The sequence below is a fragment of the Symphodus melops genome (genome assembly GCF_947650265.1).
Source record: "Symphodus melops genome assembly, chromosome: 14".
Taxonomy (NCBI): Eukaryota; Metazoa; Chordata; class Actinopteri; order Labriformes; family Labridae; genus Symphodus; species Symphodus melops.
Genome location: NC_136704.1, coordinates 4,654,263 through 4,667,239, shown reverse-complemented (window position 1 = coordinate 4,667,239; position 12,977 = coordinate 4,654,263). Strand labels below are relative to the sequence as shown.

General features: G+C 39.7%; 1 protein-coding gene across 1 annotated transcript in view; it reads left to right on the top strand.

Annotated features, from left to right (window-relative positions):
• The window catches only part of hecw1a (HECT, C2 and WW domain containing E3 ubiquitin protein ligase 1a), a 97,955-nt gene continuing 84,978 nt past the window's right edge, over positions 1-12,977 (top strand). Inside the window, exon 1 of the mRNA XM_079361013.1 lies at positions 1-132. The gene's annotated coding sequence lies outside the window, so the exon portion shown is untranslated. The remainder of the gene's footprint in view (positions 133-12,977) is intronic.

The window sequence follows — 12,977 nt, the reverse complement described above, 5'->3', positions numbered from 1 at the left end:
TTCATTATTTCTGGTAGTCTGTTTGTCGCATGTGCCTGTCATTTGCTCCTTTGGATTACTTGGATTTTGCTCCCTGGATTTACTTTGTTTTTTCTCACTCAGGTTTGGAGACATTTTGGATTTAGTGTTTGAGTGAGTTTTGTTTTTTCCTTCCCTCCTTCCCTGTCCTCCTTCCCTGTTTTCTACCTCTGTCTGTGACAATCCAATCCCAAAGTGACAACGTCACTGAGATTTCCCTCTTTTGCAATTATGGCAACAAAAAAGTACAATATTTGGAGTTTCACTATACAAGCAGCATTATTTATACATTTATACAAAATTGCATCCTGAGGTTAAAAGCAGTTGGTCATTTTCTCCAAATACACCTGCAAATGCAATATCGAGAACTTTTTCAGATAGCAATCCATGTTCGATGTAAATGTACCCAATGATCTTTTAACACAGCTTCATGCAAACAATTCCTAAACTCTAAAAAACTTAAAGAGCCATGAGAGATATCGTAATAAAGTCAGAAAAAAGCGCTCTGTTTAAGATGCAGACTTGCACCTTAAAACAGCTTAAAGAGATTGTAGGTCATTTCCACCAGATACACTTTTTAAGATTTCAGTTGAATTTGTCTTTAATAACTCATGTGCTCTGAAAAAGGAAAAAAGAAAGTGTCATCTGTAGCAGCTGTAAGCTTGTAAAAACTTCGACCGACGTCTGTTACGAGGAACCAATCTGAACCAATCACACAGTCTTTTTGCTTGTTCTCTTGAACCCACACCCAAAACGTGTCACCGTTGACAGAGTTTAGACTGTGAGGATGTCCTTGGACGTCGTGAGTAGAAAAATACTAATGTTTTCTTATAACATGTATTAATGATACACTTTAGTGTTTACTTACCGCTGAATAGGACGACATAATTTCCACACAATGCAAGGGGTGAGCAGAGGTCCACTTCTGGACCAGTGGCACTCGGGCATGTAAGTGAGGGCTTTTAAGAGAGCACAGGGGGCAGATGGAGTATTCAGGGAATGTTGCTTTCAAAATCATGCTAGTTTTCTAAAACTACCAACCCCTGGTGATACATGATTTTACATCAACCAAGATTGATCAATTGTTGATCATGAGAAAATGTTCATATTTGGTTCAAGAAAATTACAAAGTTTCAGATGTTGAAGAAAAAAAAAAACAGACAAACAGAGATAACGAAATCCATACTTCCTTCATAACTTATTAGCTTATATACCCTCTCAATATGTTTAATAAGATGCTTTTTATATTTTTGTATCGCCCATAGAAAAAACATTTTGATTGCACAAAGAGATTTACGATTTTCAGCATGTGAAGCTTAAAGCCCGTAAAACATCATCCACAATTCCTGACTCCAGTCTCCTCTGAGCACTGGCATTATCAGATCAATAACATACTTACCAGAAATTGGTGTGCAGTTTGTCATTGTCATCAGCTTATAATAAATTGAACCTGAAACATCCTCATAATAAATGGTATTTGTAGGCTATGTGGACTGCGAGATCAGTCCATCATTGATTGACCACCTTCTAGCCATGGATTTTTCTACTAAATACACCGAACATACACAAAGTCATGAATATTATCTCTGATGGATCCATTCTGATCAAGTAAGCTGTGCTTCTTACGATGCTCACATGGAGCGAATCAATCTTTTTTTAGTCTGACAGTAATTTATTACGAACATAAAGAGAACCTACCAGTGCCTTACTGAATAAATCATGTGTTATACTCGTTTTCTGTATGCCACTAGGAAGAACGGATGGATGGAGGGATGGATGGATGGATATCTGCCCTGTTTCCTATCAAAAAAAATCAAATCAAGAAGATGTACTTTATCAATCCCGCGAGGGGAAATTCAGTGTTCCTCTTTGTCTTTGCGCATGTTACCCACACACAGGCTGAAATACACACATGTACAGTAGAGATGTCAGTGAGACGGGGCTGTCCACAGTGAGTTCTCCTGAGCTGGTGAATGGGGTTCGGTGCCTTGCTCAAGGGTACCTCGGCAATGCTCAGAAAGTGAACTGGCACCTCTCCAACTACCAGGACAATTTCCAGACTTGGTCTGTACTGTGACTTGAACTGGCAACTAGAGGAGGGAAAAAAATAATAATTTCTGTAAAAAAATCTTGTCGACTGAGATTTCATAACTTACCAAAATTGATTAATTTTGGCTAATCAGTCCCTTCCTGTTAAATGCTAAGGCTGGCTCTTTAAGTCTGTAAAATGACAAATTTAGCTGCAAGGAATTCAGCCAGTCTCACAGGTAACTGGAGTAGCTCCTGAAGTATGTAGGTACTCATTCACTGATAGATTTTGGATCCATGAATCTTTTTAAATCAAAAACCGTTTCTGAATAGAATTGTGTCTTCACCAGAAGAAGTGTCTACCCAAAGATTCCCAGCCCTAACGGCAACACTCGGGTTCCTAACCCAAGTCTAGGCGTGTTTTTACACCCCTAGTTTGTGTAACTGTAGAGTTGCTGAGGGTGCTTTTCAAGACTGTTCAGAAGGAGGCGCACGTTTATCTTCCTGAACGGTGACCTGCTCAATCATGTCTCTGAAGATCCTTCAGATTTCTTTAACACATGTTCAGATGTATGATATATGAACAGAGAGTGGACTCGTGTAAACCAGTGGACCTTTTTTTTTTTTAGCTGAAGGTATCGGTGTGTAATATTTTACCTCCTGAGTTTCCTGAATACATAATCATAACATTACAAATGTGCAAAATTGCAAATGGCCATTTATAGATGTGACGTGGGCAGCAGGAAGATCAAACATGCATCTGCCTGCTAGTCCTGATGCAGGGGTCCAAATTACACATGGCCAATGGACTCAAACTAAACAGGTTAGGTGTGAAAACACCTTTGTTGTACTGCTCTGGAGGAGAACTGCAGGGTTGTGATAGAATATTAGGCCTCTTTCTGCTTATATTCAATGTGTTTACTGCAATAAAGTTTCATCACTCGGTCCAAAGGAAAGGTTTGATATTTACAGTTTGAATGATGTTCGCTTACATTTATATTATACCAGTTATTTTATCATGTTTTATTCTAGGTTTGTGTGTGTTAATAAAATTGTCGTACTTTTCAGTAAGGTGTTTGTGTGAAGAGGGCTTGCAGAAGTGAGTGCACATTCCAACATGTGTTTGATGTGTCCCTTTAAACTGAATCACTCACCAACTCAAACATAGGTTTAGTTTAAGGCCCTGAACAGTTAATCACTCACCCACTTTTATATAGTTTGAGTGAGTCTTGATTCTTAATTACCTAAATTGTCTTCTCCTTAAAAGGAATTGGTTACTAGACTAGATGTCTTTCTTGTGATAAGAAACAGGCCAGGCAGGATGTGTCTTCCCCTACAGATGGTGAAAGGATTCGGGAGTAGATGCACCAATGAGAGAAGGGGAACCACTCATCCGAAGACGCATAATTTGGAAGTTGCCCCAATCGGAGGAAGGAAACCGCACATTCTTGAATGCATTATTTGGTTAGATATTCTCTGTCTAGTGTATAAAAGGGTTCAGGGAAAGATAGTCGGGGCTCAGACTTCGTGAACTGCATCTGTCTGTTGTCAGGGACGCGTAGTGTTGAACCCAGAGACTCTGTAACTTCTATTCTTGATTCATCGGGTTAATAAACTCTGTTAACCTGAAAGAGATGCCTCCAGTCATTCCTCTCATCCCATCAAAAGAATGCGCAGAGATTTGAGGTAATTATTTAGAGGAGTCAGATTTATATTAACAACATTTAGGAAAAGGATGAAATAGCAACTTTTATCCTTCAATACCAACTTATATCCTTCAGTTGCTTGATATAGGTCAGACTTCTTTCACATACTACATTGAATATTAATGAAAGGAAAAACCCATCAAGGTTCAACATGACTTCCATGACTGAAAGATACTTAAAAACTAATAATTCTATGCATTGGTTTGATTATCATAAAACCTGACAGTCCTCTGTGCACAGAACGTACTTGTTGGATATCATTCATTAATTAGCTTTTAGCTTCTATTCATCCTCATTCCTCAGCAGCCGCTCTGAATCCTTGTCCTACCCTCGTAACAGCTAAGTAGGTCATTCTTTCATTTTCCAGAGCTCACAGATGGTCAGTGCTTTTACCATCCAGGTGACTCATTTTAGAGGTCTAACATCCACAGTCCTTTTAATTATACCTTTTACGCTGTCTTCATCCTTGGGAGTATTCAAAGATTCTCTCAAAAGGCAGAGTTTACGCGGAGCAGAAGCTGCCATTAAAGCTCATGTGAATGTTACAGGTCAGTGAATGGGTGAGTTTCCGATTAATTTGTTCGTTTTCTCTCTGGAGTAGAATCATGGAGTTTAATTCACATATTGACAGAGTGAGGACTGTACCTTTGATATTGTTTACACGAGTCACTTTGCAATGAATATGATCATTAGCAGCAGGAGATGATGTTTCCTCGCTGTCATTTTCTCCATTTTAACCTGCTGTGAACTTTATTCATTTAAACATGAATAACTGTTTATTGAAAAAGAAATTCAGGGCTCCACTCGCATGTATTTCTATGCCTGGTTGCTGTAAAGCAACACTACAGTTGAATGTTTTGTCACTGAGTGCCCTTCAGAAAGATATTCAATTCATCAAATCAACAGTGACACAAACTTTCCACCCCAAATTCCACTTTTTAAATGAGTCTTATTTAATTCCAAAAACAGCCAAGTTCCATGAAATAGTAATACTCCTGCTTTGTTGAGTGAATGCTAACACTGTGTCAGAAGGATTTAGGTTGCCTTCACACCAGGCCCCACATTCCCCTGCTGGCCTGCACTCACACTGCTCCAGGACTAACCAGGCCGGAGCACGGCTGCCTCTTCTACATAACGTTGTAATACAGCACATGTATGACTTTATGTTATTTTGAAGCTTGCTGACTTCATAAAAAATACAAAAATATGGAATCGAGCTTGCGTCAGGTAAATGGAGAACAACACAGAGAACATGACATATGGTTTATTGTATGTGAGTCATGTTAGTCAGATACAAACAGAACACTCTGGGATTTCTCCTTAATGATGGCTGTCCACGTGAACTGCAACGTGCTGAAGCACACCTTTCAAATGTACCAGGGCCAAAGAAATATGCCGTGCTGGAGCACTCACAGTGGTCAAACAAACTGCCTCGTGTGAGTGCACCTTTAAAACGACGTAGAATAGAGATGATTTTAGTAACATTTGTAAAGCTGGTGTTTTAAGAGAGGAACACGATGGAACAAAGAGAAGCATTCTTTCATGTTTCATGTCACAAAAGGGAGGATGAACAAAACTAGTTATCAGGTTCAAGACAGAGTACGACATTGTGATCAGTCTTTCCTTGCATAGCACCAGATGAAAGACCTTCCTCTTCGGTATTTTATCTACAAAGACTCGGCATTTATCGATTATGAGCGCAGCACTAAGCAACATTCAGCAAAGTTACAGTGGCAAGAAAAAAGTTCCCTTTAAGAGCTGGATTCACGTAACGCTGTCGTCAAAAACATTGAGAACTATTATCTAAAGCTTAGCTTGAATGGAGTGTGGGTGAATGTGTCCACCTTCAGTCTGTCTTCAGTCCTGGGTACCTTAGTTGGCTGAGGACTATTCATGAACTGAACATGAACCTGACTTGACACAACTATTTTTATCTACATTGACTCATTTATATTCAGTTCTGCCCTTTTCAGCTCGACCATCCTCCCACCTCTCTCTCTCTCTCTCTCTCTCGCAGTTTTACTTCATGCTCCGAGGTGTTCTGATCGGAGGATTAGGACTTTTGTTTCCTCCACCAAAGCTGTGAAGCTTTCAGATTTTTTTTTCCCGGAGAGGAAGGGAGGCGGAAACCTGCTAGTGGAACAGATAAGAGAAATTACCTGTAGTCTATTTGTCGCTGCCATGTTGTGAAGACAGTCATCACGACAATGAAAACTGAACTCTGAAACTGTCAAAGACCAGAGTTGGCTGCTTGCAGGGTGTCAGAAGTTTAACAGCATGCCAAGGACGGTGGGCAGAGCCAGCCACAGGACGCCGCCAGCCAACTCGTCCAAACAGAAACACTCTGATTCTCCCATCAGGGGGCGACTTTGTTACCGTGCTGGACTCAGGTCATCTCTGCCACCACATGCTGTGCATCTTAGGTGTAAACACAAGGCTCCGTCTTTTTTTATTAAATCAAAAGCAGATGATGTTGCATTTCATTTGACATTTAACCATTTTCATGTTGAGCAGGATCACTTCAGTGTAATGCATGAAGGGACACATAAAGAAGGTCAAAGATTCTCAAACATTTAAAGAGAACAGGAAACTCAGAGTCACAGAGACGATCACTCGGTGCATCCACGAGGGTTTACCTCCAGATTCAAACCCTTCTGGTTTCTCATGATGGGTCTTTGAAATGCTAATATGTAGGGATGTGATGAGCAGACTCTCATGTTAGGATACATTTAAGGATTGTTGAGATTACGACATGATTTTATCGCCATTTTCTATTTTTTAAAGACTTGAGATGTCGAGTGATTTATTAATAGATTCTTTCACTGAATTGACCTGACATTAAAAATTGGCTAAATATCATTTTCTTTCTTTATCCTCGTAAAAATAATCACATCCCGACATAAATATCTGCACATTAAATGGCGTTACAAAAAACAGGTAAAAACAAATAAATAAACTTGGACAACTGGAGTACTTCCTGAGACATGCACCGAGACGTGCAAATGAGCCAAGTGATGCTCGAGTCCTGTTTGACTGCTCATAATAATGTTATCTCTATCCTGGTGGAATAAACAAACCTGAGTGCAGCTCTCTTGTCTTCGTCTCTATGGACGAGGAGCAGGCTGTCTAATTAAAACATCTGTTTGCGTCTACTTGTCAGGCATCCTCAGTTTGTCGTGAAGTTGTGAACAGAGAAGTCAGCCCTTTAGTTGCAGTTAGAAAACTGGACCATTGTCTTTTAGAGGGGAACAGATGTTGGGACAATGTCCAGTTATTAGTTAGTAAGTGCAACTCGGGTTTTGGACCGTCTTCCCGACAAAACAACAATTTTCCAGACGTCATCTCTTGAGAAGTTTTTGAAGTAGAAGTTTGAGTTGAGATGTTTTGCTGTTATATGTGAAAGTCTTTCTATTCTTAATGGGGGAGATTTCACTGATAATCAGGGTCATTTCATGTCTTCCAGCTGGGTCTGGTTTAATCCTCTTACGGCAGTAAAGTGCAACAGTTGTGTTTCTCCTCTACACGGCATCTTTGTCCAACCTGACTGCTGCAGAAAGACACTTTTGAAGAAATATAAAGGTAAATGGTGGAACTGTCATGCCAGATCGGTTGGTAAGATTTATCCCTGAAGTTTAAGGAGACCTTTTGAAAACATGTTTTCTTGTTAAATCCAAGCTGGCGACGCACTCAGCTGCAGCTCTCCCAGTTTGGTCCTTATTTCTGTTTCGAGTTCAGTAATGCATCATCCCTCCTCCCACATTTACCAACTTCTGTGTGTTTCTTCCTACGCAAATGTGCATCCATCTGTGCATTACATTCATTTCTACATTTGCATTGTATAATTACTTGTGTGAGATATTGTTCTGCTGTGCCTTTATACACCTTGTGTCCCGTTTGACTGACTTGAATATAAGAGGAAGCATGGATCCCTGAATATTTCTATTTGTTGTTAAGTCCTCCTGCTGCTGTGCTCACGTCCACTCGTCTTCTTGTTGTCGGCTGTTTCACACGACTGCTTTTAAATGTCATTAACTTTAACGTCATTCAAATCGGTAAACTTTAAACCGCAAACGTTAAAATGCACAAGTTCTCATGAGTAGATTTAGAATGCTAAAACATTTTAAAATATCTGCAGTACATCAAATTCACTGCGGCCCTGAAGGTGAAAACAACATTTCTGAAAACTGAAACCAAACAGTATTTCACAAAACATGATGGCATCGAACACAACTCCGCTTAATAGTTTTTAAAAAGACAGACGACGACAATGACTTGAATGTAGCTTTTTAATATAAGCCAGAAAGCAGTTTTAGTCATGAGTGTCTCAGGTATGACTTATTTCCAAGACATCCGTTTGAATTAAGGCTGACAGAGCAGCCCTGAAAACACTCTACCTGTGCTCCATTCAGCAGAAAAGGTTTGCCCGAGGGAAGAACTCAACATTGATTTGACTGGCAATATCGTGTGGAAGATGTCAGAAAACAAAAACTGTGAAGAATTCAGACTTTGAGCAGAGCTGTCATGCTGATTTTCCAACAGACTAATACTGCAATTTGAATTCTGATGTATTCAAATTGGATGCTTCTTTGCAAAATCGTTGTTTATATATGTATCTGTGATTGTGTCTCTCTCCTTTTTTAAAAAATAGTCAAAAGGAGCAAGTAAAAGAAATCGACTTCTATACAGATGAAAACGTGCAAACAACAGCGTGTATCAGTGTTGTAGCACTCAGAATCATTCTTGGGCTCAAAATCGCTGCGAGGACTTTATGAAGGTCTCGTCTCAAAGTCGGAAGCATTTTTGCTCTGCCTTTTCTCGGTGTCAGACTGATTCCCAGTTATCTTGCTGTCTAGTTTAACAACCTTGTCCAGTTTGTTCTTATTTTGTACGGACAGTGCTCCTCCCCAACACTGAAAACAAAAGGTCAACACATTTTCAATAAAACTTCAGTGAAATAGTTTCAGCATTTTTTTGTCAACATAAAAATTTCAAATTAAAATCTCCACTGGACTCAGTCTGGATCCTTTAAGTGTCTTAGTCTTGTTCTGGTTTTGGAGCACCCTGGCCTCGGATATCTCGGGGTCTCGGTTTGTGTGGTCTAGACTGCAACACTAACATGTAATATATTAAAGAACTGATATGATGCCAGGAAAAGAAAAAAAAGTCATTAGGACAGGAAATAAAATCTGCGATTCTGGTATCATTTAATACAGCCCGACTTTATGAACATGTCACTGTTAAATCCATAAAACTCTTCTGGCGAGAGTTTATCATTTAAAAGCAGCTTCATGGATGAACGGATCACACTGCATGATATGAATCTGAGTTTCATGTCTGTGTGTAAGGATTAGAAGCATTACACAGAGCAGAAGCATCATTTTTGACGGGGACAGTATCTTTCCCTCACGTCTTTCTCTCCCCCCTCCCCCGACTTTACCCTCTAATCTCCCCATGGTTGAAAACACTGTCCAGAACAATAACTTTAGTTATAGAGAAGCACAGTGAATATTTTATTCCCCACCTCCCCCTGTTATATAAAACTCAACCAAATGGGGCTTTAGTTCAGAGTTAGCCTCGGGGTAGGATGGCTAACTTTTGAGGTTATTTTTGTCAAACTGTGTAACTTGCATGAGAATTATCAAAGAGTGAAAACTGCAAAATGAGAGCTGTGAATGGTTCAGATCTGTCTGAAGTCAAACCAGACCCAGATTTAAAAAGTAAAAAATACTTTGCCCTTGTTGCATGATGGGAAAAGAGGCATTTGACACATCTGCTAGATATCAAGAGTTCACACGGTGAGGTTTGTCTGTCTCTCCCCTGGTTATTTTACAGACATCATAACAAGTCATTTAAACACTGAGTATATATTTCACAGTCGAAGCCACTCTGGGAAATGTTTCATTTTGTGTTAGTCTTGGTGTTCTCCTGTTAAAAAAAAGCAGATCATCTTCTCTCTTTATTGGTCTCAGCATGTGTACGCAGGGCTGTCTGACAAAACAAGAAAACTCAACTTGATGTCAAACACAGAGGCTGTTTGAAGCATGGACATAGTCTGCCAATGAAAGCCATCTGATCCAACCTTCACAACAGGGTCCTAATTCTCCTCTGTCGCCCCCCGCTGGTGGATAGAACTTCAAAACTCCCTTTTATCTGCAGAGTCGCTTTGCGCCTTTAAGAAAACGCTAAAGACCCAGCTTGTTTATGAACGCCTCGGCACTTAATGATAGAATGGATGACGATAATGATTGCAATGATGTTATGCACTGCCTGTCAGCACCTGTGTGTCCAATCAGACTCAAAGCAAAGTTTGTTTGCACTTATTGACGTTGTTTCCTCCTGTCTTCATCTTTGGTTGTGTTCTCTCTCTACGATGAGTAGTTTGGGATAAAAGCGTGGCCGTTGCTATTAAGGTGGTGGGCCTTTAGCCTCCCCGCTAAAACATGCTACAATCCTATCAGTCATCTCGATTATGCCCCCAGTTATGCAATTTTATGTGTACCTCATTACTGAAATAGTATTAAAATGGATGACAAAAAACAACAGTCCAACCAATAAATGAGTAAACTATTCAGACCAAAGCCTATTTTTTTACCCATTTATTCCTACTGTGAAAAAAAAAAAGAAAAAAATGTTTTAATATGAGACCTAAAGGGTATTTCTTTTCAAACCAGCCTCAAGTGAATTTGCAATGAACTGAAGGTTTTTGCTTTTCTGCGTTGGCACCTTTTTTAAACAGTGAAGGATGCTGCTAGGTGAAAAATAACACTCACTGTGAATCATTGACATTGAAAATATTGGAAAAAAAGGTATTTGGCAAAGTGCTTTTAATACAGCCTCAGCTGACACCAAACCAGAAGGCAGCTTGTAAGTCATGTATATGACTTTATAGAAATAATAAATGTTCTCTAATGGCCTTGTTTACTTTTGTAGATCGTATTTACTTTAGTGTAGTTGTTAAGCAGCAAAAAAAAAACTTTCTGCAGGAGCTTTGATGTGTTTACATGACCATATATAAATGTGATAATACAGTAAATCCAACTATATTTTGTATACACAACAAATGACCCATAATGTCAGCTTATGTGATGTTTTTTAATTACTGACCTGGCTGGTGGTGGTTGTAAGACATGATGAACCACAGCCTGAAGGGACAGCCATGGTGCCGTCCAGTAAGTGGCATCCAGCTGGGACAAGATTGGTCTCCATCAACAGCCTGAGGCCAGACTCCAGCAGGACGCAGGAATTATGAGGTCAGCCCGGCCAAGTGGCTATCATAGCAAGAATAGTGTGGCTCCCATCAAAGATCACCAGAGTGCTGATGCTGGTTTTTTTGATTTTCAGTTGACATCAACATGAAGCACGTCTTGAATGTGCTGCTTTGGAAAAGGTGTGCTTTCTGCTGTGTGAGCAACACAACATCCCCAAAAGTGATGTTAGTGATGCTGATGGTCACAATGCTGATGTTGTTGTGCAGTACATAGTTATCCAGACCTCTGTATATGAATCTATACAGAACAATCAAACAGTGACAATGGAAGCTTCTTAATCGAAAGCTTTCCTCTCATTCAGTTTGTGCAAAGTCAAATAACCTCTTTATGTATTTCTCACTGCCTGCTGTGTTTTTCTACTGAACTAATTTAAATGTCTTCTGCAATCTGAGGTGCTGATGGAGGGGGCAATGCATGCAGGGGCAGAGCTTTGATTAAGGACTAGCGGGAAGACAGGGGAGGGAAGGACAGGAGGAAGGGCACCAGCAGCAAAGAGAGAACATTTCAACTGTTAGCCCTCATGAAGTGACCTACGGTTTTGGAAAGTCGCCAATATAAAGACTTCTAAATGTTTTTTTGTTGTTTTTTTTGCAATTTAAGCTCCAGCTTTCATATGACATCATAAAGGAATCTGGTGAATCAGTGATTGGTTTTAATGGATAATGGCGGTAATTGTTGAAAAATCGAATAAATCAATCATAGCAAATGTTATCTGGAGAGAGCCAGCACTTTCAAAGTCCCAGACGACATCCCAAAACTTTGTCAGCAACTCACAACAATTCAGTTTCCATAAGAGCCACATTTAAACGTTCAATATGTAGAATTTTCTAAGAATGTTTACACAAAAATATCAAAAGTAATTAAATTTGAATAAACCTGTTAAGTACACCTCAGATACTTCCGACAGTTAACAAAGCCAGTTAAATGTGTAATGTTATAGCTGTAAAAGACACAAAATGTTTACCGTTGCCATGGAAACACCCAATGTTACATCAAAAACCACCACATAAAGAAGCGGGAGCTGCAACTGAAAGCTGCCGTACTGTTGCTGTTTGTGCTGCTGTGATAAAAACGTCATGCGAATTACACCTGGACACATCGACCGTCAACATATTCTCGTCCTCAAGTCGGTTTCTCCCTTCGTCGGTGTTCAATTTCATACTTCGATTTCCCGCCAGCCTCAACGTCATCTGTTGTTTGAGAGCCCCCTGGTGGCAGAATTACATCATTGTTTCAAGAGAGAACTTTTCTTTTTCAGAAATATGAGTCAAAAGTAGTTTTTAATCGATTGATTTGCCTATACAGCTTGCATGTCACTGAACAACTTATTATTTGTATATATTAATTTAAAAATGTGATGCTGAACAAACTCAGACTCCATCTTTATCCATGTGTGTTTTAGATGGATATCTACAGGTTATGGATTGATTGCAAGAAGAAGAAAAAAAGATATTCAAAGCTGAAAAAATGAATAGTTTGGCACACTATCTGTTTGTAGAAAATAGGACAGTCCCACCTCAGTTGCCAGCACCAGAGAGCTTTAAAGACATTAATCTGTAACTCTTTACATAGAGACAGCAACCAAGCCTGCAGGAGGAGGCCAGCATTTGGAGGCTTGATGTGTTGATATTTGCTATCAGCTCTTCGAGCCGTGTAATTCTGCTCAAAAGAGAGATTACCAACAAACATCACCATGGTTAATTGCCATTTGGTTATTATTTTACTGTTAATCGTTATTTTCTCTTCCAGAAAAGTCAGACTGACCATGTATCCTGCCTGATTCTCTAGGTGCTCGTCATTCTTCCTACATCATGCAGCTATAGGGCAATCAACTATAACTACAAGTTTAATGTACTAGTCATGCCTCCCTGTCTCCCTGCTCGTTCTCTAACCCATGCATGCACGAGCCCACACCCAAAGCGTGAGCTGAGATTTGTATCTGGCCCAATGGCGCTAG